The sequence below is a fragment of the Helianthus annuus genome, chromosome 10 (genome assembly GCF_002127325.2).
Source record: "Helianthus annuus cultivar XRQ/B chromosome 10, HanXRQr2.0-SUNRISE, whole genome shotgun sequence".
Taxonomy (NCBI): Eukaryota; Viridiplantae; Streptophyta; class Magnoliopsida; order Asterales; family Asteraceae; genus Helianthus; species Helianthus annuus.
In genome coordinates this window covers 28,750,334-28,776,541 of record NC_035442.2, presented here as the reverse complement: position 1 = coordinate 28,776,541, position 26,208 = coordinate 28,750,334, and the positions used below count along the sequence as shown (strand labels likewise).

Here is a 26,208-nt window from a genome sequence, read left to right as displayed (position 1 = left end):
TGGCAGCACTTCGTGAATTAGTGTGTGTTGTGGACTGATTTAACTATAACTCGACGTACACAGAACTTATGAGCGTCGTTTCAACTTCCCAGATCAAGTCCCAATGTCCTCTATTTATACTAATTTTTGGGACATGCTTACCTACCTGCTTGACATGCCTACCTATCTGCTTGACATGCCTACCTACCTGCTTGATTGACATGCCTACCTACCTGCTTGACATGCCTACCTACCTGCTTGACATCCCTACCTACTTGCTTGATTGACATGCCTACCTACCTGCTTGATTGACATGGCTACCTACTTGCTTGATTGACATGCCTACCTATCTGCTTGACATGCCTACCTACCTGCTTGACATGCCTACCTACTTGCTTGATTGACATGCCTACCTACCTGCTTGATTGACATGCCTACCTACTTGCTTGATTGACATGCCTACCTACTTGCTTGATTGACATGTTTGGGTGTCTTAATTAGGGTTTTCTAGTGGTTTATATTTACTATTATTCTTTTTATTTCTAGAATAATGATTTTAAATTTATGGGTATTACACTCATTGGCTTCTTTTAGTCTGTTAATACCCAACCACCCTTTCTTCTTGGGCCAAGTGACCCAAACCCAAGCGGCGCAGTTCATTTTGTTATTTTCACTAGATCCCGCCCAGAGAAACTTGCTCATCTTAGCCTCAAGAATCTTAATTATACCGACTGAGGCTTTATATAAAGAAAAGTAATATATAGGTAGAATCTCTAGAATAGATTTAATCAAAATAAGTCTCCCCCCTATAGACATAGTTTTAGCTTTCCAAACCGATAATTTTTTTGTTGAAAATCTCAATAATTGGATACCAATTGCTGATTCTGTTCATGTTGACCTCAACCGTGATATCCAAGTAAAAAAGCGGAATGTTATCAGTATTACACCCAATCACTTTAGCCATATCCTTGATATCACAACTATCCACCCCCAACCCATATAAGTTGGATTTGTGCATATTAATTTTTAAACCCGAACACAAGTTAAAAATTCTGAGGCATCTAGCCACATAATTTACTTATGCATCGAATACAACTCACTAAAGTTACAACTTACTTATGCATCTTAATTAACGTCTGAAAGGCAAAAGCACATTTTGAATGGATATAGGATATTTTTTTTTGAAAAGTATACTTCATTAACGAAACTGCTGACCCAAACTGGGCCGACAAAACACAACAACAAAACAGCTTACATATTTACAAAAGAGCACCACTCCCCTCACTCTATCCCTTCATAATTCGATCTATTCAAGAACTAAAGAAAACCCAAAGCTTTGACCTCACTCAATATACCTATCTATCTTAATCGATTTATTAAAGACTTTAAAGTTCTTTCTACCATGCCATAAGCTCCAACAAAAAATAGGATATAGTTACGTTAAAACTAAAGAAAAAGAAAAGTCAACTAAAAGTCAATTTTATTTATTGACGGTACCCACCATAATTGTGCATTTGGTTGCACGTATTGCGTGCGGCTTCCGGAAATATCATCATCTCCAATGGTAAGTTTAGAAAATGCAGTGCCAAAGAAAAGCTGAAGCTAATAAAAATACTTTTTCTCTCTAGAATCCGAAACGTCGCCGGTGTGTTGCCGGAGACTGCCTATTCGATATAGTGTGTGAGGTCCCGATCTTCTCCTCGAAGGTTCGGTTCGTACCTTCCATCCTATCTTGCCTTAGCGTCTCCCCCACCCGGCCGATTTCTCTTCCTTTTTTCTCGGCAGTTGTTACGTAATCTCCTCTACCCTCATTTCCCGCAGTGGTTTCTGGATTTCTTCGGGGCTTAGTGGGTCTGATATTGGTCGCGGCTGTCTGAGTACAGTTTAGCTAGATCGATTTGAATCCCATTAACACCCTTAGGGTCGAGTGGCCATTGCTTCTTTTGTTTGCTCTGGAGGGGCGAGGGGTGTTACCTATTTGGTTGGTCAATCCTTCAACTAAAACTTGTGTACATCATGGGGAGAGAGGACGATAATGGTGGCCCTTGGCATGAAGTGCAATACCGGAAAAATAGGAAAAGCAAAGGAGATGGTGTTGAGTGGACTTTTTTGATTCAAAACCTGGCGGATAAAGTTAACAGGAATATCCTATGGAGAGCCTTCCAGCAATATGGGTTTATATCGGATGTCTACGTGGCCCGGAAAAGGGATGCTCGAGGGAGGTGCTTCGGATTTGTCAGGTATGTAGGGGTACAAAATATGGAGGAGACTCTAGCATCGATGAATGCAGTGAAGATGTTTGGCATGAAAGCCATGGTGTCGCTAGCAAAGTATGATAAAGATCATAAGAAGTTTAATTATTCCCCGGATACTTATGTTCGAAGCGAATGGCGTCCAAAGGAACCAACTAACTCTGTCAATAATCGAGACGGTGGAACCAACGTACAAGGGAATCCCTCCATGAAGACCTGTTCTTCGGGTCCAAGTTCTGCAGGGACTGCATTTGTTCATAATGGTATTTCATATGCTGACCGGGTCAGAAGTAATCACCAGGGGAACACCCATGGTGCTAAGGTCGTCACGGTGGAAAGTAAAGGAGCCCTATACCCGTTACACTGTATCGGTAGGTCCATTATCGGCTATGTCAAGGAGATGCAATCTATTAGCAACATCAGGAAGGCATTGTCCGCTGAAGGGTTGGTAGAAGTTGGTCTTTCTTATATTGGAGGAGTAATGTTCATGATTACATGCAATGACAAGGCAGGTGCTAGGGATTGTCTGGAAAAACATTCTGCATTTCTCCATAAGATGTTTTCTAAGGTTTTCATATGGAATGGGGAGGATATCCCGCTTGTTCATTTGGTAGATCTGCGCATTATTGGTGTGCCGTTTCTTGTCCGGGATGGATTATTGTATGATAAAATTGGCAATCAGTTTGGCGAGGTGATACAAAAGTCATCATTCTCCTGGCAAAATGAGGATAATTCTACTAGATCAGTAAAGATAGTTACGTCATGTATGGCAAAAATTGATGAGGTGGTGGTTATAAAGTGGAATGAGAAGACCGTCACGGTCCGGGTGGTGGAATCATGTGAGCAATATTTATTCAACTGTGATACTGATTCTTCGACGGACTCTAGTGACTCTGAGCTAGAATCAGAGTCGGAGGACGATGAAGGTCCGGTAGACATGGAGGATGCCGAGGAAGGTGAAATTAGGGAGAATCCGTCTGGGGATTACCACAACCAAACCACAGATGCCCAACCGGCGAGTGTCGAAGAGGAGCCGCCGACCGGAGGAAATGAAACGGCTCCGGTGGTTGTTGACAGGTTGCCGGAAGTTCATGCGTCGCCAGCTGGTCAGGAGTTGAACGGTTTTCTAGGGAATGTGGAGAAGTGCAATATGCATGGGGAAGGGGTGCACGTGTCTATCTGTTCTAACATTAATGATGTGAATTTGGGTATGCCTAATAAGTCAACTCCTGATGGTAACGATGAGAATAGTGGCCCAAATAATAATACTTCTGGTGAGAGGTCAAGTGGGCCTAACAACCTATTTGATGGGGAAGACTATACCCCGGCCCAACACCTAGGAAAAAGGAACAGAGATGAAAGGAGCCCACCTTCCTTTGGGTCTATCCAAGGCCCGGCACAACGTCCTGTTTACCAATCACACATCCTCCCTGATGTCCAAATTGACCTGAACTCCCCCCTTGGCGACAATTATGGTTTACAGGAGGTTTTCTCTGATCTCCCTGAATCACATGGTAATAATCGAGTGGCCCGGGATCCGGGTAGAGCTGATGACACACGCGATACAGATCCGGTGGAGAATAGGGTTCAGATTGAGCCAAACCAACTGTCCGATTTGAAGGAGGAGGTACGAAAACTATTCGTATTGGGGCTGCTATTGGTATCAATCTCAACGGTTTCGAGTCGGAAGCTGAGAAATTAGTTATTGAAGAAGGTGTTGACAACGGTGCATCATGAATTGTCTGTCAGTGAATTTGAGGGGGGTGCGAAATTCTCGCAAGTCGGAATGGATACGTGGTCTAAAAACTAGTTATGGGGTGCACTTTCTTGCTATACAGGAGACAAAGTTACAAGATTCGGAGTCTTTCAGGTTCAACCAGTTTTGGGGCAGGGCGGAGTACAAATTAGCAGTGGTGAATTCGCAGGGCAGATCCGGGGGACTTGCATGTCTCTGGTGTCCAGGTGTGTTCAGGTGTGATGATGTTCTCTATAATAGGTATTTCATTGTAGTTTCGGGTACCCTTGTGCAAACAGCGTCTCGAATTAATTTTGTCAATGTCTATGCACCTAACGATGCAGCCTGTAGGAGGTCTGTTTGGTCGGAGTTATTGGGGGTAAGGAATTCTAGACAAGGGTGGTGGGTTCTGATGGGAGACTTTAATGAAGTACGTTATGCGCATGAAAGACTGAATTCGGAATTTGTTGAAGGCAATGCCGACGAGTTTAATCACTTTATACTAGCGGCTGGTTTAACGGAATACAACATGGGAGGTGGGAATTACACTTACATATCTGATAATGGGAAAAAACTGAGTAAACTGGACCGATTCCTGGTGTGTCTAGGTTTTATGGAAAGTTGGCCAAACACATCGGTAATTGCAGTAGACAGAGTTGTATCGGACCACCGGCCTATCATCTTGTCTACAGTTCAATCTGATTTCGGACATATTCCCTTCAGGTTTTTTAACTCATGGTTCGAGCACCCTGGCTTTCTTGATTATTTGTTACATATATGTGGTTCCTTCTCTTTTTCTGGGCCAGCGGATCTTGCCTTAGCTATAAAACTTCGGTGGTTAAAAAATCGCGTAAAGTACTGGATCAAAGGGGTCAAGATAAATAAGGAAGGCTCTTATGAAGGTAAAAAAAGCAGGCTGGCTGCTATTGAGAACTTGGCCGAGGAAAGAATGCTTTCGGAAGAAGAACTAGCCGAGAGAGCGGAGTGCAGAATTTATATGGCTGAATTCGACAGGTTGAAACAAATGGACTTGTGCCAAAAATCTAGGTCCAGGTGGGCATTAGAAGGGGATGAGAATTCTTCGTTTTTTCATCACGTTATTAAATCGAATATTAGCACGAACAGGATTAATGGGTTGATGATTGACGGTACTTGGGTGACAGATCCGCTTTCTATCAAAGAACATTTGTTTGGTTTTTTCGAACATCAATTTTCCGAGCCTCTGTCTCATAGACCGTCATTAGTATGCTCTATCTTGGCTTCTCTTTCCGTTGATGAGGCGAATATGCTTGACGCCCCTTTTTCAGTTGAGGAAATCAAAGCAGCAATCTGGGAATGTGATGATGATCGAGCTCCGGGACCGGACGGGTTCAATTTTAAATTTATAAAGAAATGTTGGTCGGGCTTTCGGGATGATTTTGTGAAACTTTTTGAGCGGTTTTATGCGGATGGCTCGCTTAATAAATGCTGCACCTCTTCCTTCATTGCCTTGATTCCTAAGGTGAAGGACCCTGTTAGCCCGGTGGATTTCAGGCCTATAAGTCTCATTGGTGTGATAAACAAAGTGATTTCTAAAGTCCTTGTAAATAGACTAAAAGGGGTTTTGGGGAATTTAATATCGGAACAGCAATCGGCTTTTTTGGCCGGAAGGAATATAATGGATGGCCCACTCATGCTGAATGAAACTCTAAGCTGGTTAAAAAAATATAAGAAGAGTGGTATGTTCTTTAAGGTCGATATAAAGAAGGCATATGATTCGGTCAATTGGGCGTTTCTTGACTCGATGATGCAGCAAATGAACTTTTCTAGTAGGTGGCGAACTTGGGTTATGGCTACACTTCGCTCTGCCAAAGCCTCGGTGCTAGTCAATGGATCCCCAACCAGGGAGTTTACTTGCTCACGTGGACTACGCCAGGGAGACCCCTTGTCTCCATTCCTCTTCGTTATGGCCATGGAGGCCCTGTCAAGTATTATGAAAGTGGCTGACTCTACGGGCCTGTTTAAAGGCATTAAAATCACTGGCGACGGTCCATATTTATCCCACCTAATATACGCGGATGATGTAATGTTTCTTGGTGAGTGGTCCATGTCGAACATTAACAACCTCCGTCGTATGCTCAGATGCTTTTACCTGGTGTCGGGCTTGAAAGTAAATCTTGCTAAGTGTAGCATCTATGGTGTTGGGGTAAGCGAGCCTGCTGTCCAAGAGATGGCGAACCAGTTGAAGTGTAAGCAAGGTATGTTCCCGTTTAAACACCTTGGCCTAACGGTCGGGGCTAACATGAACTTAGCTCGTAATTGGAAGTCGGTCGTAGATATTTTTAAAAACAGATTGTCGATCTGGAAAGCCAAATCCCTTTCTTATGGTGGTAGGATAACGCTCATTAAGTCGGTGTTGAACTCTTTACCCACATATTATTTCTCGCTCTTTAAAGCGCCGATTAAAGTTCTTGAATCATTGGATAGGATTAGAAGAGTTTTCTTTTGGGGAGGTTCGGAGGAGAAGGCTAGGATGAATTGGGTTGCGTGGGAAAAAACAATAGCGCCCCTAGAATACGGGGGGTTGGGTTTTGGTTCCCTTAGGGATGCAAACTTGGCTATGCTAGCAAAATGGTGGTGGAGATTTAAGACGGAAAAGTTTGGGTTATGGAGAAGGGTAATTTGGGCCATTCATCATAATCCAAGAGCGTGGAATGATATTCCGGTAAAAAACTCAGTTGCGGGCCCATGGAAGAATATATGCAGCATTCGTCACACTCTTCTAAACGCGAATATGGATTTGAAAATGGCCGCATCTGCGGTTTTAGCTAACGGCAGCAACATTCAATTTTGGCTGGACAGTTGGGCGGACCAGAACCCTTTCTACTTACTGTTCCCGGACCTTTTCAAAGCTGAAACAAACAAAACCTGTTTGGTGGCCGAACGCATATTCATGGCTGCAGATGGGAGGGTCTTTAACTGGGCCTGGCGACGGCCTGATCTAAATGGGGCAGAAGCGGCCCAATTCCAACAGCTATTGGGTATCATTGGGGGTTTGGGCCTGTCCTCGGGTAGGGACAAATGGAGCTGGAAGTTTGCAAAGGATGGCCAGTTCAGCGTGGCTAGCATCAAAACACCCCTTAGTTCTCATAACCGGCATCGTCCAGATATTGCTTTTGTTTGGAATAATTGGGTCCCCAAGAAGGTGGGCATCGTTGCTTGGAGAGCGGACTTAAACCGGTTGCCGACTAGAGCAGCCCTCTTGGCTCGTAACATTCCGGTTCAAGACCCGATGTGCGTTTTCTGTGGTAATTACGAAGAAACTAGCGAGCATCTATTTGTTTCCTTTCATTTTGCGCAATCGGTTTGGCTAAATATTGCCGGTTGGTGCATGATTCCCCCTATTATCGCCTTTGGTATAAATGACTTACTGTCACTTCATGAGTTCGAGTATAGTGCGGCGTTGAGAACTAAAAGGAAAGGACTACACGCGGTGGTTCTGGTTGCATTTTGGTGTATCTGGAAATTAAGGAATGAGGTAACGTTTAGACAGGCTACTCCGAATTGCATGAAACTTTTGGATGAGATTAAGTCGATGGCATACTTATGGGTCAAGAATCGATCAAAATTGGCATCTATAACGTGGGAAGAATGGAGTCGATTTAGCTTTGGTGCTTAGTTGTAATGTAATTTTGTAATCTTGTTTGTAGGTGGGTTTGAATTGTGTATGTATGTATGGTGATGTATGTATGGTGGGTAGCGTCTTGCTACAATGAATAAAATAACATTTTGTCGGCCGTTCAAAAAAAAAAAAAAAGAAAATGCAGTGCCATATCATCCCAAATACAAGGTAAATGCCCTGCATTTATTCTTATGATTAACTAGGTTATAACCCGAAAACTTTCCGGGTAGGAAAATTTATTTTACAATAAATAAAAGTATAAAAATAACACTTTTAATATCTAAAGTATCATCTTCCCTTTTCTCCACTATAAATTTTTAATTCGGTTTTTTTAAACTTTTTCTTGTTGTAAAGAGTCATAAAAAATACAAAAGCAAGAATGTAAAGTACACATTTATCTTTACAGCATTTGAAAGAAATGAGAATGCTTTTTTTACAATAATAAAATGAAGCATTTAAATGATATAGAACTGTTGTTTTAACGCATCAAAAATTGCATAAAGCTGGGTATTTTATCGTCTTTCAACAGCAGCCCAAACCAAACTAATGAACATGAGTTCACCACACAACAGTCTGACACGACCCGACCTGACACAAACGTCACTCCTATCTCCAAAGTCGAGTCCTCCGATCCCTGGTACTTTTGGGACATATGCTCTAATACTTGTTTTTTGTTGCAGGGATTCTAGTGCAAAATATCTCCCCAAAAATCTGAAGGATTCCTTTGTTGTAGGCATTGGCTCGCATGTCGTAGCTGTATACAACATTCTCATATGAAGTCTGCAAAAATAAAATGGAAACAAAACGTATGAGATGTTTAGTTGGATGTAGTAAAATGAGCGGGTCTCAACTCTCACGGGTTGGATAATGCGTAATTTGGGTACTGGCTAAAGCGGACTAATGTGACATTTGTCATTTTGAAAGATTCAACAGACCTGTTAAATGTCATCCATTTTAGGGATTATATGTGACTTTAAAAAATAGTATTATTCTTGTAGTTTTTTATATGAAAGGTTGCAACTTATAAGGGACAATTTTCAAAATTTCATTTATACCACAACCTCACAGGTACAAAAAGGTAAATGAATCTATTTCCTGATAATGTCTAATGCTCTAATATGATTAAAAAATCACTATTCCAATAAATTTTCTAAAGGGTTTAAATAAATGATGAGGTTTATGTATTATAAATGCTCCTTTCGAAGCTTTGACCCATTTGAGCCATTCATATCCTACGGGATAGACATGCCACTTCCAGTAAGACTCCCGGCTCCAAAATCATATCCATGACATATGATTAGAAAAATAATAACTTAATAAGTACCATTCATATCCTATGGGATAGACAGGTCACTTCTATGGAAAGTTTCTTTAGATGACAAAAAAAAAAAAAGAAAAAAGTCAGACCTGATGTTATGATGTACAGCTGCAATGACTTCCTGCCACAAACGACCTTTCTCCGTTCTTGATCCCCACCACCATTTTGCAAGGAGCACACGATTCATAGCCTGAAGAGATCCAATGACCGTTCCACCTTTAACTTTCGAAGCGGTAATCCAGACCCACGCAATCCAATGGTGGTTTGTAGAACTCCTGCACTTTATTTTGATATGAAATAAAATTCATATTTAAGGACCTTGCAGTAAGATATGCAGCTCCAGAGCCATCTGTTGGGGCTTGAATTGTAGCGAAACGAAACCTACAAAAGAATAATCGAGTTTAAAAAAGTAACATTGAATGAAAAGAGCGAAAAATATTATTAAACAATCATCTAAAAATTACACATATATTATAATCTTGTGTCTCGGGTATTAGGTGATCATAAATGTTATCTACCACTTTAAAGGATATGAGAGACATATATAGACAAATATTTACATGAGAAGGGCTCACTTTTATTTCTATGCAACTCAAGAACATGAAAAGCTATCTCCTTTCCTTTTAGCTCAAGAACACTCAAGAACGCTAAACAGGGGCGAAGTATAGTGGGTGCCCGGAGGTGCACTCGCCCACCCCCAATGTTTCAGTTAAAAGTGTATAAGTTCGGATTTTTCGTTCGAAAATTTTAAAATTATATAAGATCGTCCCTCCGATTATTTTTCCTAAATTGTATATTCTGAATATTATAAACTTTGTATATAAATGATGGGTAGTTTGGTAAATATACACTTTGTTTTATTTGAAACTATTTTTATTTGACCCGACTTGAATCGAATAGCCAACCCGACCCGACCCAAAACATAATGATAGGAAAAAAAATTGGGTCCCATCACTTTACGCCTCCTCGAAACTTTTGGTTAAGCTCCGCCACTGACGCTAAAGAAAGAAACAATAAAACTTCCTTTTATGTTAAACTCAAAAAACACAAAAAGACAATATATATCCTTTGTGATACAAACTATTCTTCCAGCTATGCAACTTAGATGCCAGCTCTAACTTGCAAAAAAAAAAAACACATTTTTGCTTCTTGTAGTCATATGTATTCCCATTTACAGGTCCATGAAGCACCGTAAGCATGTGACTATAGAAAATAACTCAAAACAGTTGTTGTGTTTAACATAAGTAGAATATCCTCTAACCATGTAATAAAATCATAATCAATGTATTAGATTTATAAGAAAACGCCATTCCACAACTCATACAACTGACCCACGAGATAAAGGAATTCCGTGTTTCAACCAAAAACTTGCATAAGAGTAAAGAGCTGAACTTACACATAACCAAAGAGAAGCCTTTCTTCTCAAATCTACCATGATTTCACCAACCTGCACATAATCAAATTAGTTGAAATCTAAAATAAAACACAATCACAATCATATAGAAAGCATTTTAGAAAATCTTAGACCAATTTTTCAATAAGAACGTGTACATCACGAAGTAAAAGTTGTACATTAACAAATTTCCCTATATCTTTTTCTGTTTGTTGCGTCTTCAATGGTCTCTCAAACCTTTTGATTTAAAATCCATAACCCATAATATAATCAGCAAAACCCATGACCAAATTCATCAAAAAAAATGAAAACAAAATTGAGAAATTAAAAGTTAGGGTTTGCTTAGGGTGGGAAGAAGATAAAGCAAAAAAAACGATACCTTTATGTACCTGGATGAAAATTAGGATCGGGTAAAACCAGTTTTAGTATCCACTAACAATAAAAAGAATCAGATGGATGTGCGCCAAAATCATGGAATATATACAACAAACAAAAAAAAAGTGTTTATCCAAAGTGATTTTTCATGGAAATTTTACATCAATCCAAAATATAACATCGAAACATTACTCACACAAATAGGTAGACTGAGAAGAGAAACATTCAAAATAGTCATCTGTTACCTTAACTTAGGGCTTATTTCGGTTGTCTGCAACACCAAAAATAAGAAGATAATCCAAGTTTGTGGTGGTAACGACGATTAAGCGATGATGAAGATTTAGATTTTAGAGAAAATGAGACGTAGGAAGAAGAGGCGATATGATTATGATCCACGCATAAATATGGACATGTGAAGAGATGATCAGTTGCTTGGAATGGAGATGGAGAATGATGATGGAGATGGAGATGGAGGCTCTCTAGGGTTTTGGAAAAGAAACGCAGATGTCGTACAAATGAAGTCGGGTCAAAATTAAAGGAAACGGATCCCGCATTAACCCATATACACCAATTTTTATGACCCGAATTTTGGAGCCAAAACCAAAATGTAGATGGTCTTAGCAAATGCCACATCATTTTCCTTGCTCTTATATAATGTCACATAAGCCCTTATTTAACATGTTTATTATATATAATAGATAAGTGTTTGTTAAACCGCAACATTAGTACCGGTTGAGGAATGAAGTGCCTATATGTTCATGGGTCTAACCAAACTTTAACCAACAACAAACTTGAGAAGAAATTCTTGATATTGTTTAATACCTCTAAACTAACAAGAGCAACCATTATAACACATGGATATAAATTTATCTTTTAAAATCAAAATATGATCATAAGTATTTGAAATTAAACAGCTTGTGTGAATTGTGATTAAGTGAAATTTATGAATATATTAGATTCTTATGGTTAAAGTCTTAACAAACAAAATACCCTTAACATAAGAAGTGAAAGAAAAATTTTTTCCCCATCTTATTAAGCACGTATTTTAGTTCTAGAATTCAAAAAAATAAAAATAAAAAATAAAAAATAGTGATTTTACACTAGTAAAGTAATAATTATGTAATTTTTTAGAGTAATTATAGTTAATCTACAACAACTACTCTATTACTGTAAAATCACAATTTTTTACATTTTGTAATTAAACATCATTCTTAAGTAGTAGGGAAAAAATTATTTTTTTTTCTTTTTTTTTTATCCTTCACTTATTATATTAAGAGTATTTTGTATGTTAAAAGCTATTTGTATTTGATCTTTACACTAGATTCGTAATATGGTACAAATCTTAAAAGTTAGGGAAATTGCAAAACTTGAGGCAAATATTAAGAATGTAAGATATCATGTATTATTGATAAAGTATTCATAAAAGCAAAATTTCCAAACTATAAATTAAAAACATTTTTATGCTTTATATATTTGTAACATATGTATTGGGAGCTTTTCAAAAAAGTTTTTGCATTTTTCACTTTCAACCTAATTGTTTTTATCTTTCACATTTTAACCCCTTTGGCTTTTTTAGTTTTAACCCAAAGCTTTTCAAATTAACCCCAATACTTTTTTTATTTTCAACTTTGGTCTTCCCATACTTTTCATCTTTCGCAAGTTTTTCGTTTTGCATTTCGTTCTAAATTTTGCGAGTCAACACGCAACAATATGAGTGTGGGGTTCAACGTTTTTCGCATGTTTTTCCTGTTTGATAGACCCGTCGCAAAAAAGTATTCGGAGCTTTTCAAAAAAAGGTTTTGCATTTTTCACTTTCAACCCAATTGTTTTTATTTTTCACGTGCATATTTTAATCTGCGTACCGGTATAAATTCGATTTGCTCTACGGGTCGACATATTTTTCTGAAAACGAGTTAAGTCAAATATAATACGTTTTCGTTTAAAAAACATTTTTACGTGCATATTTTTATGTACGTTTCGGTATATATTTGAGTTGGTGTATGTTTCGACGTAAACTTTTTTAGGAAACAAGTCATGTGATGTTTTGTAATTTTTGTTTCGGACCGAATGGAGTCAAATTGTGGTTTCTTTTTTCCATTTTTTCAAAAGCTCTAATTCATCTCTTTTGATTATACGTGTTAACTTTTTCCATTATACCTGTTACATTTTCTCTGTATGACTCGGGTCACATATAATACGTTATAATTGTACGGTATAAATTTGAGTTACTTTATGTTTGATCCAATTGCAATGCTTATATAGATTACATTGAGTTCAATCAGATACGTCGAAACGCGTGTTTTCATATGGTTAACGCATTACATAACGTTTGGACTAATCCATTTGATGTCTGCGATGTACCGCGCCGCAACGCGTGCGGCTGTTATTGCTAGTTAGAAACAAACTTCAACTTAATTAATATATATTTTTGGTCTCAACTGAGACTAACATACTTTATATAATATAACAATAACAATAATAACAACAATAATAGATGATGCATTCATGTAACGCCCTGCTTATTTGTACTTTCCATTTATAGCAAGTCTTGTTTGTACTTCCATTTTTGAAAACTTTGTACTCTTGTAATCGTTCTTTCTTTGTAATCATTGTAAACTCGAGACTTGAATCATGAATGAAAACTTGCATTTCTTAAATACATATTATACATGCTTCATACATAATTATACATTTGATGGCGAAACAATTTGATACATAGTCGCGATACTTACAAACGTGCGATGAAATCTCCTAATACGTGACATACATACTTGGTACCGGGATTACATACGAGTCTTATACTTAATATTATTCTTTTGATACTTGAGATACCCTTGATACATGTTATATATGCTAAAATACCCTAAAATGGACATAAAACACGTAAATTATATCATTGGGACATGTTACAAGACATTAAAACAAGAATTAAAATTCTGTGTCTCCAGCCCTATGGCTTACGGACCGCAAAGGACCCCTTACGGTCCATAAGGGTGTCTGGCGGGCAGCGGATTCAATCAGCTCGCGAATTTGCACGAAATCCCAAGTTTTCTCCTTCTCCAATCACCTCTAAACCTCCATTAAGCACCTCCAATCAACCCTAACTCCTTCCCCTATAAATACACACCTTTTCCAAGCCATTTTCCACTTTCACAACTCTCTAATCTCTCCAAAATCACTCTCATAGCTCTTGCAAATCAGGAATTCGGACAGACTCATACCTTCATACAAAAGTGAGCATAACTTGCTCAAAACTCAACCAAATCACTTGATTCTTCTTTCTAATTGCTTGGATAATCTTTGGGTTTGATTCCTTGATCTCTCCTTGGAGAAATCAGACCCGGAATTGCCTTAAAAATGTCCATAAACTTTCTGTTGTGTTTTAAATTCTTTCAAAGCTTGTCTAAACTTATCAAACTTGAGTCTAACTCATCTCAAACCTATGTCCTAATGCCTACAACCTATCTTATGGTTGGTTAGGCTTAAAAACAAAGTTGAGACATACAACATCAGAGGTTAAACTTCAAATATTTTCTGTTTTGTTTAGGGTTTTTAACCCACAAGTCATGTTCAAGCTTCAAACTTGATATAGGAGTGATTATGGAACACCTTGTGTTGTCCAACATAAAATCCCCACATGACTTGATGATTTCTCATAGCTTAGATTGTTTACATTCTTGTACTAATCTTAGTTCATGACCCTCCTTGTTTGTTGTTACAACAAGTGTAGTGGTGAACGTATACGAGGTGCGTAAATGGAAGCTTGTTCTTCCTACCTCCTACATGACTTCTATGACACATTTAGAGGTACCTAAATGAAGATGTAATCTTCTACCTCATGCTTGAAATACTTGAACATTTGGACCTAATAATATATACTATACAACCTAAATAATATCTATGTACATTCGAACCTTTGATGTTGAATCCATGTTCATTTGTCAAAGTAGTAGAACATCGTCTAAAGACCTAAACCTTGTTATGATTCTTATGGGTGTTCAACTCATGAAATCATTATAACCCTTGTGGTTACCAAGTGTCATACAAGTGTTATGTGTTGAAGATGATTATTTTGATATAATATTTTCATGTCACTTTAGTTTCGAATCCTTAATCTTCCGATTTCCCCAAACTCATACACTTTGTTCCTTTGTGTAGAAGGACAAGGTGCTCCAACTAGCTAATCCAACAACCAACTCACTCTCGGATTCTCAAGTTCAAGACTTGCAAAACCGTGAGTACACTCGACCCATTTACATTTTAAACCACTTTTGGGTTGTAACATGTTACCATACAAAATTACACTTACACACACATAAACATGCTTTATGAACTCAATCTGTTATACATAATACTTGTTATGCTAGATAATACATGCTTTATGCCATTACTATGTTATACCCTCGCTTAACAATTATAGCGCTATGGGAGTAGCACACCACCCGACGGGGGTTTGTTAAGTCAATATACTATACGGTCTCGTCACTTTTGTGGCGAGGGATGCTAAATACTAGTGGACACTTTGGGTTTAGACGGAATGTTATGCATGCTAGTTACCTTGTATACAAATTGCCATGTGGATTCGAGTAAAATGCTTTATACTTATGCTATACTATTTAAACCTTGTGTACTCGCCTTTGCTTTTGCATTGAACTTTATTTTAACATGTTACAGGTTGATGATGATGATGATGTTATGAAATGAAGTAGTGTTGATGCCTAGATACACATATAGACGTTTAGGTTTAAATGTTGTATCAATTTTGATTATGTTGTTATGTATTTATTTTGAACTTGTTGTTATTTGAATTCCTTGTATTGTTGACAATTTAGTTTATGAAATGAAATCGGTTTATTAAATATTGACACAAATAGTGTTATGAAGTCTCTAGCAATCTTCACACTTCGTCTCATCCCGATGTTTCCGCCATTGGTTGGGGTGTGACAATTCAGTAGTCAATTATGAGATATTTTCCTACATACGTGAAATAATGCAGAGTTAGGAATGATCAATGATGAGGGAGTAGGATCAAATATAAACCACATTTCGCATACAAACTGTAAGAAAACATTTAAAAAGTGTCACGTGTCATCCAACCAATTATAGAGAAAATAATAAGATAGTATCCTAAATAATATCAGTTATATTTAATTCCCTATAAATATGCTAACAAGCAATTAATTCTTGGGTAAATTACTTTTTGAGTCCTTGTGTTTTATTGGTTTTAACTAGTTGAGTCCAAAAGCAAAAAGTTTAACGACCTGAGTCCCCATAAGCATTTTCTTTAACCATTTGAGTCCAAATTTCTAACTCCATCCACCAAGTTTGTTAACTACAACGGTAATTTGGTCATTTACACACAAAGTACAAGTCTTATATGCACAAGAAACCACCACAAGTGGCCTAGTGGTGGAGTGACTTGGGTTCTCCAATGGAGACCCAAGTTCAATTCCCATTAGTGCCACTTTGGTGGCCACCTACACCCGCTTTAAATCCGGACCGAGGACACTCGAGGTCTCGGGTTCGAAACATGTTTCTTACCCCTCTTTGATGGCTATGGGTATTTGCCGCCAGGGATCCTTGTCGGGTGGTGAACTGGGAAGGGAGATCCCTTCCGCGGTCAGAGGTACCGTGCAACTACCCTTTTTTTATATGCACAAGAGTACAAGGAATAAGTCTTTAATGCATAAATATTTTGATATTATATATAAAATAAAGGGTAAATTACTCATAAAAAATCTGCAATCTCTCTTAACTCTCTCCTCGACCCTCTCTCATCCCTCTTTCTCTCTCTCAAACACCCACCTCCAATACCCGCACTAACCATTTCTAATATTACCACCTGAAACACCATCAGCCGGTATATCCAATTCATTTCCGGCATTAGAAGACGGAGGCATCAGGTAATTATTTTTCGAAACCACCAGATTCGTCGGCTTAGAACACCTAGGACAGTTAGCTTCCGCCCGCGTCACCATCGTTGTCTTACCACCATTATAATCCGAACCACCCAGACATCATATCAAGAAACTATATAATCCAATTTATTCAAAAGGGTATACAAAATCTTGAATCTTTTTGCAATCTATTCAAATGGGTATGCAAAATCTTTTTGAATTTCTTTCTTGCTTCACTCATCAATTGATTGCGAATCTGGAATTTTGATTTCAAAGCTAACATACCTTCTATACTGAATCTGGAGTCTGGATTTGAAGCATAATCAACCCATTGAATCAAGAATCTGGATTTGAGGCATAATCAACCCACCGCGAATTTCGATTTGCTTCACATACCTTCTATACCTTTAGATTTGAAGCATAATCAACCTAGTATGAATCGAGTTCGGGTTTTATGGAAGAATCGACATACCCGATACATATATTAACCATCAGATCTGACAAAATGCTTTGATATTAACACTGTCCATGAACCATATAAACCAGCAGATCTGACGATGGTGGAGGTGTTGCGGTGTTGGTACGACGGTGTTGGTGGAGGTGGTTGTGCGGTGGTGGTGGAGGTGGTGCGATGGTGATGGTTGTGGTGCGGCAGTGATGGTGGTGGTGGTGATATACGGTGGCGGTGCTGTATGATGGCTATGGTGGTTCTTGGTGATGGTTGTTTTTATAGAGAGAGAGAGAGAGGGGGAGAGAAAGAGACAGAGAAAATGAGTGTGAGTGTATGTGTTTTAAAAGAGTGTGAGTGCGAGTGTTTTAAAAGAGAGAATGTATGTTTTTATTTTTCTATTTTTTAATATAGGGGTATTTTAGTCTTTTAATAAAAAATTAACTGAAAATTCAAACGGTATTAAAAATTTGGACTCAAATGGTTAAGAAAAATGGCTACAGGGACTCAGGGCGTTAAACATTTTGATTTTGGACTCAAGTGGTTAAAACCCCTAAAACACAAGAACTCAAAAAGTAATTTACTCTTAATTCTTTATTTGGATCTTTCTTTTGTTTTCAATGTGCTGATTAAAAAAAGTGCTAATATCATTCAAATATGTGATAAAATCAATTATCATGATAAATTTTCATGTGCTAATATAATTTAAAAATGCTACTTTTATGTATATATTGTTTTGGTATGTGCTAATTTAACATTTTTTAAGTGCTAGGATTTGTTCTTACGGTTTGTATGATAAATATGGTTTGTACCGGAACCAACCCCCAGTGATAAGATCCTACAAGTTTTTCTCTCAGTAACTAAATTACACGTTAAATAGATTACATGGATACAAACACTTTGACACTCAACTTAGTTACGGGCATGGTTGTAAAACAATGTTTCCAAGGCCGAGTACTCCCCGAATAGTCGCTACAAGGTAGGCTGCCGAGGCGACTTTCTTCGACTCCGCCTGATTACTCGGAGTCGGTCAAACGCGGTCAACCTTAGCCAGAATTCGATCAAGTAGGTCAACTCGGGCCTAGTTTGCCTTAAATAATAATAAAACATATTTACTATGCCTATCATATTAAAGAATAAATATCATTTTCACATATTTTGTTATAAATATTAGTAAATTTATGTTATTTGACATATATTTAATCTCCAAAAAGTAATTTCTTTATAACTTAACATGTCCGAGTACTCTCCTCCTAGACCGAGTACTCTCAACTCCCCGGTCGACCGACTAGGGAGCGCCTAGCGACTTTTGCAACCATGGTTACGGGTAAAAAGTTAATATTTAGATGACAAGCGTATCTAACGCATATGTCGATAAGGCCAGGGGGTGTGGGATACCGCCTCTGGCCAACTCAACTTCGTTAGCGTCCCATAGTACCCTCGTGCCATCCCCTGTGCGCCAAAGGGGGGCGTCATTGAAGGCTTGCTAGCCAGTAAAAAGCCCTAAAAGGAGGGGCTGGTGGGACCCAATGTTTTCAGTTAATCAATTTTTTTCTCTTTATTTTTGTTTTTTTTTTGTATTTTGTTTGATAGGAGGCTTTAAAGAGGCTTTAAACATCGCATGCAAGTTAAAGGAATGAGCTTTAAATTTTCCTATGTGACATGACGCTGATGTGAATCTGACGTGGCATAATAAAACCACTAGAGGCTTTAAACCACACCCCTAGCCTAAGGGGGGAGAGGGTGGTCATCACTTGCAAAAATTCCATCACTCACAACATCCAGTCAAGTTCTGCCATGTCATTAACCATTATTCCATCACTCACAACCTTTTTTAGTGGCAATTGTCATCACTCACAACACCCAACAATAAACCCTCACAACCCCTCACATCCATTATCACTCACAGCCCATCACTCGTTGATTTTATCACGCCAAACCTTCCATCACTCGTTGAATATGTTGGTGACGGTGGGGAGTTTGACTTGATCACGTGTGAACAAAGTTTATCAACGAAGAAATTATGTACCACCCTAGTCCCCTAAGAGGTTGCATCAATCGTGTTCTTAACGCATTAAGAAGATACAAAAAATATTATTTTTTTCTATTTAATTCATATATATCCCATCTTCAACTTTGTTGAAGTCTAAAAGAAAGTTCGTTACTTTCCCCCATATTAACAAAATAAAAAATAAATAAACAAATCAATCAACCCTAACATATCCAACTATTCATATATCGGTTCCAAAACCGGTTTCCACATGGGCGACCTACACACACTCTGGCCCGTACTAATACTCTCTTCTGAATTTCCCAAAATTTCACCGAAACTCTCACCCGTCTTCTCCTCGGGCAAAACCTTAGCTCTGCGACGTCGTTTCACCCGCTTCACCTTTCCACAACCCGACCGCAACATCACCAACTCCGCTTCCGTAACAAAAGAGTTCAACCTACTAGCAGGAATCAAAAAATACAACTTCCCATTACTCAACACTTGATCTGCACGCAATGCCGACAACCTAAAAACCGATCCGAGATCATCAACCACCGGACATATGAGGTATCCTGGTTGTTCCAGAAGCATGATCTCGGCGGCCGTTATTGGAACCTTAATGTGTCGTAGGTTCCCGTCACAGTCGATTAGTTTTGCGGATTGGATGTTTTGTTTGAAACATGAAGTGAAGTTTCCCATTCGTTTGGAGTGTGAGTTTACTATGAAGAAAGTGTTGATTGATTTGTACATATTGAGGAATGAATGAGTTATTTATATGTGGTGTGGGTGGAGTGTGAATTGGGTGTAAACTGTTGAAAGGTTGACTGTGGTTGACTTGTGGATGAAACGTATAGTTTTAGTGTTAAAAAACGCGTTTGATGATAGACATTCAGTTTACTTGTTCATGGGCCTTTACCTACACAATGGGCTAAGGGATAGGCCGAATATACCCCTAGTCATAACCCCTTCCAAGAAAATTCACTTTAAAAATTGTGAGATTCACTCCTTAAAAAAATTCTAATTAACATTAACAAAGTATAAGTTAACAACTTTTGTTGGATTATGTGTTCTACATCAAGCTAAACATTTTCATAATTTGTATTTTAACCTTTTTTAATTTTTTTACTTTTAACCCAAAGTTTTTCATCTTTTATAATTTAAAACAACACTTTATTATTTAGAACTTTGGTCACCCATACTTTTTATCTTTCACAAGTTTTACGTTTCGTTCTAAATTTTGCGAGTTAACACGTCGTAGCGTGCATGTGAGGTTCAACGTTTTTTGCTCTATTTTTCATATTTGATAGACTCGTCGCAACGTGTCCATTTTTTTCCCTTTTGACATGTTCGCCGCAACGGGCGGTCCTAGATCGACTAAGTTATTATTTTCTACGTTTTACGTGTTTATGTTTCTGGTTAATTTCTTCGCATTAACACACTGTAACGGGTGTGCGTGGTTCAACGATTTTAAATCTGCTTTTCGATCAGTGTAATATTTCCCATTTTATCTATATTATTTTTACCATGTTGAGAGTCGATACCGTTGTAGCATTGGTGCTACTTGGCACTGTTTTACGAACGTTTTTAACCTATTAATTTTTTTACTAATATTTTGTTTCGGTTTACCCCTATACTTCCTTTACTTAAAAACTATTTTTTATGTGCATATTTTATGTACGGGTAGGTATAAATATGATTTGTTCTACATTCCGACGTAAACTTTTTTTATAGACGACTCAGGTCAAATATAATACGTTTTCGTTTAAAGAAACCATTTTTACGTGCATATTTTTATGTACGTTTTGGTATATATTCAAGTTGTTCTACATTTCGACGTAAAATTCTTTGGGAAATGATTCAGGTCAAATATAATATTTTTTCGTGTTTATTTTATGTATGTTTCGTAAAGTTTGTTTCGAACCGAGTGGAGTCAAATTATGGTTTCTTTTTCTCCCCTTTTTTCGAAAGCTCTAATTAATCCATTTCGATTACATGTGCAGATTTTCCTTCATACCCGTTACGTTTTCTATGTATGAGTTGGGTTACATATAATACGTTATGATTGTTCGATATGAATTTGATTTACTTTACGTTCGATCCAATCACAATGCTTATACAGGTTACATTGAGTTCAACTGGATACGTCGAAATGTGTGTTTTCATATGGTTAATGCATCATATAACGTTTGGACAAATCAATTCAATGCTTACAATGTACCCACGCCGCAATGCAGGCGGGTCTTAATCCTAGTTTTTATGAAAAAGAAAAAACATTATTATATGCATTTCGTTAATACAAAGGATATAACTTTGGTGATAAATTTAAGATTTTCCTTAACATAGATTAAATAATAAGTATATCTATATCTATATCTATACTGTCTAATAAGGTACATATCTTGGGGACACATGTATCTAGGCCGTCAATTATAGTGTTTTTCCGCTCAAAACTCATTCCCTTTTAGCGTCGGGTTATGTGGACCCATATAATGAAAATGGACAGAAACGCTCGTGACTTTATATTTGTTATAACATGTAAACAACTTGACTTTTCTTATCTCATTAGGGTTTCATCTTCTTCCACACGTTTTCAACTCACAGCAGTCTACCTTCTCCCCAAATCTTCTAGGTAAGATTTCAAATCTCTAAATATGTAAGCGAACTATGAATCCTAATCTGTTAGTAAGCATCATTCTTGAATTTTTTCTTTCCGGTTTCTTCAACTTACCAACACTGGTTACGATCCTCATCCTTTCCTCCATCGCTGAATCTTTCACTCCGATTTGTTCATGAACTTAGAGATACGGTTCTAACTCTTAAATAATATTTATCACTGAGTTTGTTAATATTTATTTCAATACTAAGTGTTTTGATTTAGGGTTTTCTTTGATCCTTTGGTCAGTCTGTTATATTTTTGCTGATTTCTACTACAATATGTATTCGATTTTAGGGTTTGATTTTTTCTCAAACTTCAGGTTTTTTTATTCTAAGGTTTTCACTCCGATTTGTTCAACTCAAAGGTACGATTCTAACTTTTTAAGATTTTCACCTGTTTCTACTACAATAGATTTTTAGCTTTTTACAACTTTTTTATATTTTTAACTATTATGTATAACTTATTTAAGTTGTAGTGTGTTGTTTTTTAATTGATTACATATTCAGCAGCTTTGATCAGAATCTCATTTGTATGATTGTTTAAAGATGAAAACACTTATAGATGTTTATACGTGGGGTATAAACTGTAGTTTAACAACTACTTTGTTTCTTTGTGTTAAATTACTTACAAATTGTTTAAAGATGAAAAATACAACTTTATGTACCGATAATGAACCGAACTGTACCAGTATTTTCGATACCAGTACCGAATGGTATCGACCAGTTCAGATCGTCACGATACTGGTAATGAAAAAAATTATCAAAAATGAAAATCATAAAAATGAATACAGGTACATGTAACAATGTTGTTCGGTAGAATATGTCAGTTTATCAAATGTAAAACACTAAAAATAAGTATCGGTACCAATACTGATGTTGTTCGTGCGGTTTCGGTTTGGTTGACTATGGTAGCGGTACAAAATTCATTGCCATACATAAACCATACAAATGAGTACCGTTACAGGTACCGATGTTCGGTATTGTATAGTAGCGAGACGAGGTCCGTTTATAGAAAGCAAAAACAACATAATTAAATACCGGTTTGTCGAAAGTAAAAACAATTTAAATACATATATTATTCGGTCGGTTTTTGTTCTCTTTTGTACGATAGTGGTACAACTAAATGTAAATAATAATATGTCTAATAGAATCTATTGTAGTATCAAAACTGGAAATCATAAAAATGAATACAGGTACATGTAACGATGTTATTCGGTAGGATAAATCAGTTTATCAAATGTAAAAACACTAAAAATAAGTACCGGTACCAAGACCGATGTTGTTCGTTCGGTTGACTATGGTTGCAGCACAAAACACATTATCAAACATAAGCCATACGATGTCAGTTTATCGAAAGAAAAAACAATATTAATAAATACTGGTTTGTTGGAAGCACAAATAATATAAATAAATACTGTCACACCCCCAAAATCCACATGCGGAGTATCACCGCTTGGAGGCGTGACTGACCAGGATCCAGCCACCAATCATATTGAACATAACAAGTAATAAGTAAAATTCAAATACACAATATGAAAGGTATTTCAAATCAAAACGTAGTTAAGTGTTTAGCGGAAGCATAATTGTAAAACCCAATGTAAGTATTAAGTACGAAATAAAGTAATGTTTTTAGCATGGCATACACTGCCATGTCCCACAACGACCGTGCCTCCCTGTGCAAGCTCCATGAGTACCTAACGATCTGCAAGGCATGTAACAACGAGTCAACAACAAAGTTGAGCGAGTTCACAGTTGGTTGTCAAGTTATAGTATTCGTTTTGTAAATCATATGTTCGTTCTGTAAACCATGTATCGTATTAATTTGTATCGCGGTCTCCCAGACATGTGTGCAAAGATTAGGGGGGGCTTCCCATGTGTTACTAGACCGAGTGTATCGACTGCTACGAAAATGTAAGAGGTGCCCTAAGTCAATGTCTATCAGCATTGACCCTTTGCTCATAGTCCATTAGTACACGCCCGTCCGACCGGCACGGTGTGAGGTTTGTTAAACCTAATAGCGCTATTAACTAATGACCCGCTCGCCATAGGCCTCGGCGATTAAGTCGATATAACGAGGGACTTCAATGATAGAGGTTTGGTCCAGTGTGTATTCTTGGCATCCTACTCCAGAGGATGGTAGTAATTATCGTTTAGTTCGTTTACTCATTCCCAACCCTTGGGAATCCCATGCCTTGGAAAGTGTATGAACTCACCTTGGTTTGCTCGGCAGATACACGAAAAGGTTACTTGAGCTATATGTCGTCAACCACGTCCTAACATGGTTACCATACAAGTCAGGTTTTGGTTTCAAGTAGTGCACATAAGTTTACACATAAGCTAACAGGTTACGAGCACGTATTGATCATGGCAAAGACGTAGAGCATGTTAACAGTCAAAAACACACATGATATCCACATTGTGCGACTCGGATGATTGGGCTGTTGAACTTATACGAGCCCAATCATCTTGTGCGATCCAATAATAAAGCCCAAAGACAACCGGCCCAACCTGTTGTGCGTCAAGCACATCTTGTGCGACTCACAACAGGTTGTGCGATCCAAAAACATACCCGACCCAGTCTACAAATAAGCCCAACAAAATACACAGCCCAAACAAAATAACATTCATTAGTCTTGTGCGGTCCGGATGGACTTGTGCGACTGACCAGTCCTTGTGCGATTGGGATTGGGCTTGGAGGCCCAACAGTGTAACAGTTTTAAGTAGTTTGTGTGTGGCCCAAGCCTTGTGCGATTGGCGCTGTTTTGTGCGATCCACAAGGTCTTGTGCGATCATGCATAAACTGATTGTACACGGCGCTTAGTGTGATTGTACCCGGCTTGTGTGATGCACCTTGTGCGATCAGATCAGGTCTTGTGTGACCTGATCTTGTGCGACCGAGAGGGAAACTTGTGCGATTAAGAGGCTGGTGTGATCAGTTACATCATTCCTAAAATCTTGCAATCAGTTACATGGTTTCCATTTATGAAATTTATCAATCAACACTAACACTTTCCAATCATACAATTAATCAATCAAACAAGGGTTTTTAGCCTCAAATCTCTATGAACCCTAATCATATACAAATCATAGCAACGATTTATAACACCAAGCTATATTAACACGGTTCATGTTCTTGGATTACCAGTTTATATTCAATCACGACAACACAACAAATCGTCTAACATAAACACATCACAGCCGAGTAATATATGATCGGTTCTTGATTAATATCATGCAAATTCCAAATTATATGAACATTATCAATTACATATGTGAGCCGAGTTTATGAACACAAATCATAATCAAACACATAACCTCCCTAGATCATCATGTAAGCCAACACATCATCTATCATGCAACTAATGATTAAAACACTAACCGATTATAACACAAGGATGATCCGAATCCAGGAAGTCTTCGATGGAAAAGAGGGGTGTTTGCCGTCGAGTTTGAGAGAGAGGATGAGAAGGATTTAGGCTTTACTAAACTTGTGTGATTTGGTGAAGTGTAGGATTTATACTAACACCCTTGGTAACATAAAGGAGTGGGCCGGACCCTTCATGGGTTGTCCTTGTGTTTTCGAGTGCAAATAGTGTGGCCCGAATGGGCTTGTGCGATTGTACAAGTGTTGTGTGACCACATAACATATATACATATGCAACATTTATTCATTAAAACCAACACATAAATTAGTCACGTAGAGTTCATACACGATGCATTAAATACAAAGACACATTCCAAGATACGAGTTGTCACATTATCCCCAAGTTGAAAGAAATTTCGTCCTGAAATTTGGTACGTACTCACTGAGGAAGCTAGTTAGGTCGCATGGTTTCCAGGTTTTCCTGGGGTGTCACATCATCCCCCCGTTGATTTAGAATTTCGTCCAGAAATTCCGCAGTAGCTTCAGCCTCAGTAGTAGTTGCATTGTTGTCGAACAACTAGGGATACTTGAGTTTCATTTGGTCTTCTCGTTCCCAGGTGAACTCTGGGCCACGACGGGAGTTCCAACGAACTCAAACAAGAGGTATTCTAGTGTGCTTAAGGACCTTAACATCTCGGTCCGTGATTTCAACTGGTTCCTCGACGAATCGCAACTGTTCGTCGATAGTGAGTTCCTTGAGAGGAACTATGAGGGTCTCATCTGACAGACACTTCTTCAGATTTGACACGTGAAAAACGTTGTGAACTCCACCGAGTTCTGCTGGTAGGTTCAGTTTGTAAGCCACTTTGCCTATTCTTTCTATGATTTCGAACGGTCCGACATACCGCGGATTGAGCTTGCCTCGATTGCCAAAACGAACTACACCTTTCCAAGGTGAGACTTTGAGTAGCACTCGATCCCCAACCTGGAACTCGAGTGGTTTCCTGCGCTTATCTGCGTAGCTTTTCTGACGGTCACGAGCTGCCGCCATTCGTTGTCGTATCTGAGCAATTCTTTCCGTTGCGTCAACTACAAGTTCTGGACCCGTGATCTGACTATCACCCATCTCTGCCCAACA

At 38.1% G+C, this 26,208-nt stretch overlaps 1 long non-coding RNA gene across 1 annotated transcript; it reads right to left on the bottom strand.

Annotated features, from left to right (window-relative positions):
* Positions 1 to 8,009: 8,009 nt before the first annotated feature.
* LOC110884330 lies at positions 8,010 to 11,272 on the bottom strand. Its single transcript, XR_002561077.2, has 4 exons — positions 10,959 to 11,272; positions 10,342 to 10,392; positions 9,035 to 9,326; positions 8,010 to 8,407 (listed from the first exon to the last, which is right to left on the bottom strand). It is a non-coding gene; the product is annotated as an uncharacterized LOC110884330 (long non-coding RNA).
* Positions 11,273 to 26,208: the final 14,936 nt, after the last annotated feature.